Below are 6,000 nucleotides of genomic sequence, written 5' to 3' on the forward strand. Positions count from 1 at the left end.
TAAATATGCTAAAAGCAAATCATACTTTCTTGTATTTTATAGATACTTATACTAAATAGAGGAAGGATTCGTCTCTTTAGAACCAGAGACTGATGGGAAAAGTCTAGCATAATTTACTGTCCAATTCAGTTGCTTTAGCCAACACTGTCCTTTTCAAAGTAAGGATGACAGTGACATTGCATACACATCCCAGGGTACTCTGGAAGTGAAATAGTCACATCTGGTCTGCTGGTTTCTCAAGGTAAGATGATCAGTAGTCCTTGGAGGAAGACAGTTTTACATAGCACCTTTGATTTTGCAGTTTTGAATTGCTCATCTGTAAAGCACTTTTGTTGACTGAAGGAGCTGTGAGTCAGAGTGAACAAAGATGTATTCACATTATAACAGAGACGTGGACCCACACTTCAGTCTAAGTGTCAAAGCTCAGTGGATATTTTTATAAAAGGAATATCTCACTTGCCAAGAGTGACACTTGAAAACTAGCTTCACTTAGCATCTCGGGTCTCATGAAGAACACACAGCAGCCCGAACACTGTGAAGGCATAACAAGAAATAAATAAGCACCTTAACCACTTAGTAACTACAGCTTGGTTTCCTTCTGAACGATGAGATGCATTTACAATTTCATAAGGCGTCGGTTGGGCATCCATGGCAGCTATTAATTAACCTGCATTTTGTTTATAAAAAGAATGATTGGCATCTGTGCCTATTTTACTGGAATCTATTTTACTGATGACTGTTCTAACATACTTTCTACACATCTACTAGAGAGGAAAGTACTAAGTAGGGCCGAATCGAATTGTTCCCCCCCCCTTTTTTTTTAATCCTCTCTTCCACTTTGGAGCACTTTCTCACTTTATACTTTCTGGAAACCTGTTGGTAGCAACCACTCAGGAAGAAATTATATATGCAAGCCTTCCTCAAGTCTTTCATTTGCTAGTTACACTTTTTGTTTCCACGGTGGAATAAAGATACATCTCACCTTCTGTAGCTGGTGTTTGCCCCAAGTTTGACTCTTGTCTCAAGAATTATGCATCACAGAAAGCATGAAGGTCTTCAGTGAGAAAACTAAGGCTGGAGATGGACTAGAATTATCTGCAGTCCCTCGGTGTTCAGGGGATATTTGTGAGGGATCAAGTTATAACACAACCCCAGAAACGGACTAGAAACTGAATCTTATACACCTTTGTTTTTTTTAATTTTCCTTAGACTTTCAGACATTCCTCTGTAGCATTGCTTTTACTCTGTTCTAGACAGACTCAGGTATCTCCACAGTTTGTGAACACTTATTTGCTTCTCTTTTAAATGCCCAAAGAAGTCAGGTGATCAGATAAGCAGGACTTGTGGAGAGGGGAGACTGCTCTTTACTCCCATAGCCTCCTGTCCCCACGACTTGCTAATGTCTCCATGGGTGTGTTGTCTCTGTTTCTTAATGAAAATAACAGTGGTCAAGCACTTTTGTTATTACTTCTAAATCACAAACATTTCTAAATCTCTCTCTCTCTCTCTCTCTCTCTCTCTCTCTCTCTCTCTCTCTCTCTCTCACACACACACACACACACACACACACACAGAGTTTTAGTTCAGAAATCAAAACAGCCTATGAATTCCACTGAGCTCAATTGGCACTAAATGTCTTCCTAGTCCCAATGGAAGGCCAGCTGAGAGCAGCAATCCTGGAGCTTGGCTCTGCTTAACCCGCTCCACTTCCCCACAGTGACCAGTTCTGCTTCTTACAGTGTTGAAAGCTGAGGAGGGAAGAGACGTAAAGGGTGGCAAAGACTGGCTACGAATGGAAGCCAGATACTTTGGTATCTCTTTGATCTAAGAGAGTAGACACTTTAAAATTGAGCCCTTTGCTTCTGTTTTTTTGTTGTATTCAAAGGTTCCTCAGTGAAGCCTTCAGCTCTGGAGAACCGACCTGTTTCATCGCTCTACTTTAGTTAACTATTTCCCTATAGTCCCCGCTTTCCTCTAACACTTTCTACGTGACCTCTCTCTTCCGCTCTCTGTCTCCTTCCCTCCCGCACCCTCAGTGCTGCGCTTGGCAAAGGTACTATTCAATTGAGGCCTGCCAGTCCCTCTGGCCTTCGATGCTCAGGTGTTAGTAGCGAAGCAGCAAGCCAACCAAGTACTGCAGACATGCCTAGCACATCTTGCTTCCCAGAAGCCATCGAGTCAGCATATCACCATTTTGGGAGAGGTGGGATGTGGTGCGTTGGGTAGAAACATAAGCTAAATTCCATGAAAAAAACAAAAACAAAACAAAAAGGAAAGTTCTTGAAACCCTTCTCACTAAGCCCAAAGAAGAACGCCTTCTTCTAGAGCTCAGTTTTATTTTTTTCCAATTGTCAATCATTGTTTCAAACCAGAAATAGGAATTTAATGGGTGGTGGCAGTCCCAACCCAGAATCCGCTCTTTAAAGGGTCCTGCTTCAGGATCTACATTTCACGGTGAGAGTAAGGTGGACGCCATCTTCTGAGGTACCTCAAGCAAAATTAAGGAAAATAGCATTCAATTTTGTCATCTTTACATTGAAAACCAAGCTCTAATTCTCTGCTGGAGAGGATTCTTTACCCTTTCCACTTGATTGACTTGCTAACAAGCTTTCTCTGTCCTTATGGATTTTTCATGATAGGCCACTTCTTACCATGTTGTTGAACTCAATTGACTCATCATGGTACCTCCATAGATCTCTGCTGTGAGTTTTTTAAATAAACATGTACATATGTTCAAATGTTTTCTGAGCTCCTTTGAAATTGCTGCTCTGTTATGAGAGAGAAAAGAAAATAGAAATCAAACTTTTCCTCTAGTGTAAGGAAAGAGTGTGTAGAAGGTTTGACGGCGTTTTCTTCATATGCTTGAAGACTGTGTCTGTTTCATGTGAGCGAACACACAGAACCAGCTCCTAGAAACAGAAACTGAGAAGTCTGTTAGCTGGAAATAGTAACATTCTCTCCTTCTTAGCATTGTCAAGATTATAACAGGCACAAAAAGTGTCCTGTAAGTAGTGAGTAGTTATTGACTTCCAGGCCTAGTTCCCATCAGCATTGTTAAAATAACTGCCAAAGTGTTGATCTTCACATCTGCAACCCAGGAGCCAGAAGCATTCTCCAGACTCCCATTTAAAAGAGTATAGCATGGTCGTGGATTGGATGACTGCCTCCTTAAAAGTGCCTCGCTATCTACAACTGAAGATACTAAATCAGATTTTACGCAAATATTGCTAGACTTTGTGGAGGTCACATTCTTCTTTCTTATTCACTGGTGTATACTCATGTCTGACATATGCTTTTCCATGCACTAAATGCTTAAAAGTATAAATATTTTGAATTAATAGGAGATATGTTTAGACATTTCTTCTTTAAACCAATAGCAGACATTTGGCAGAAAAGAGTAAGTTAAACTGAAAATCATCATTGTTGCTTCTCTTTTTTGCCATGATTTTCAAAACTTATGAAATAGTCAAAATTACTTAAAACTAAAATGTTTTTAAAATAAAAATTTATTTAAATACAACTCCTGGTGACAAGCTTCCCAAATTAATTTCCTTCCTTTTTTAGTAAAAAGAATCAATATCCTAAATTAATTATTTTTCATAAATATGTATATTCATATACATTAACAAATAATGTATAATGCTGTCTCTCATATTTTCAAATATGTAGATGGTTTTAATGAGAATTTTGCTATTCTTCTTTAATTTGATTTCTTGGAGCCACATTACATTTTTGAATTTTCATCACAAAGATTCATATGGTACATAGTCATTAATTTCAATAATCATCTAATTAAGTATATGAGTAGAAGAAAGAAAAACATTTGTCCATTTTCTAGCTAATGCGTATTTAAGTCATTTGCAAATTGCTTTCATCAGTGGTGCTGCAACAAACATACACTAAATAGCCACTTGCACATGGCACTAAGTTTCTCTCTGATGTGGGACAACAGGTGGAACAGCTGAATCAGCAATGGGAGCTAGATGCTGTCAGTGGTCTCGGAACTGCCTGTGTCAGCAAGCTTGCTCACTAACAGTGGATAAGCAATCTCAGTTTCTCAAGTCCTCATCAGCACATGATGCCTTTTGACTTAAAGCCTTTGCCTGTGAGACTGGGCTTTTGCTGGGGTGTTGTGGCTTCAACATGCTGTTCTTTCAATGTGTTCATATGTATTTCTCCATTCATGAGTAAGATTTAGTGTGTTAATTGATCACCCAATGATCTGTTTCATAAATAGACTTTAAGGGTACTTTTTGCTTGCTTGCTTTTACAATGGTTTAATTATTGCTCCTTTATGTTTGAGGATTCTTTTTTCTAATACCTTAATCTGTGAATCTTTTTCTTTTTTCCATATCTAATATCTAATTAGATTTTCATAATCACCTTTTTTTTTTAATCTCCTTTAAAAATGGCCAGACAGTGGTGGTGCATGCCTTTAATCTCAGAACTCAGGAGGCAGAGGCAGGTGGATTGCTGTGACTTTAAGGCCAGCCTGGTCTACAAAGTGAGTCCAGGAGAGCCAAGGCTATGCAGGGAAACCCTGTCTTGAAAAACCAACCAACCAACCAACCAACCAACCAACCAACCAACCAACAAACTACATGCACTTGAAGTGGTAGTACATACCTTTAAGCCCAGCACTCAGGAGACAAGGCCAACCTGGTCTACTGAAGTGCTAAGCCAGATAGGGCTACACAGGAAGGTCTTGTCTCAAAAATTACTCACATACACCACACACATACACATATGCACCAAACAAATAAAAATGTCACTATATGTAATTTTTTTTTATTTTCACAAAAACATTGTTTTTTCAAGAACTCAAAACTATTCAATAATTTTGCCCTGTGTAATAGAGTATGGAATTCAATATACTTCAACAATTGAATATCTAATAGTCCAGGCTCATAATATTTCACAATTTGGTTTTACCTTTAATAGACACGCATAGCAAGTGTTACAGGAACCAATATACATCAGTCTTTTTTATTATTGATTTTTTTTACATATACATTACATATATTGTTACACACACACATATAATCAGAAATAATCAGAAATTATATAAATGTTACATTCATAGTGTTTTGGTTATTTGTATTTGGCAGCCTTGAAGAAAACATCTTTCCTATCTTGGTGAGTCTAAAATTCTGAAAGTAAATCAATATCTATCATATCTCATCATTATCAACTTAAAACATCTGTCCAGACCTAAAATCATCTTAACTCTTAAACAACTAAGCTTAATTGTAAAACTAAACTATCTGGCCTTCAACCCCATCAGAGACTTGAGAAGGAATAAAATTAATTACCTGAGTATACAGGGAGTGCAGGTTAGCAGCTTCCCAAATGAGAAGATGACAGACACAGTTTTCTACCTGAATAGTCACCCAAATCTCTCTATAATGCTGGAGCATCTTCTTCAGCCTTCTGGCCCAGTATATCTGACAGACATATTTTTGAGGCAGGAATTATTGAGTACTTGCTTACCTTGTCCTGGCAGAGTTTGACTGTCTATGCCTGCATCCAAGCTTGCCCACTTTTAGTCAGAATTCTGTCTGTGGCAGAAATGAGGATATTTTGTCCAGTGGTTTGTTTGACACATTTGAAGCTATCTTCATAAGGAGATTTCTCGATGCTCATCATCTTCTTTGAGGTAGGCTGGGTGTTGCCAGGAGTTAACCTGTCTCATTTTCAATGAATCTTTAAAATAATAATAACATCTATAAATGACATATTCTGTATGTCTATGAAGTTTTTTGAAGACCTTATCTAACTATTTTACCGTACCTTTCTATAGAACCATATCTATCCATTACACCTAGAATGTATATTCTTATGATAAAAATAGACTAATAATTGATATGACAATGATTTTATCAACTAACAACTAACTTGTATAACTTACTTATCCTAAGCAGCCTGCCATAGCACTTTCAAATATTGGAAGTAAACCTTGTATTATAATTGAGATGTTATGGGTACAATACCTCATATTAG

This window comes from Acomys russatus, chromosome 24 (genome assembly GCF_903995435.1).
Source record: "Acomys russatus chromosome 24, mAcoRus1.1, whole genome shotgun sequence".
In the NCBI taxonomy this organism is placed as follows: domain Eukaryota; kingdom Metazoa; phylum Chordata; class Mammalia; order Rodentia; family Muridae; genus Acomys; species Acomys russatus.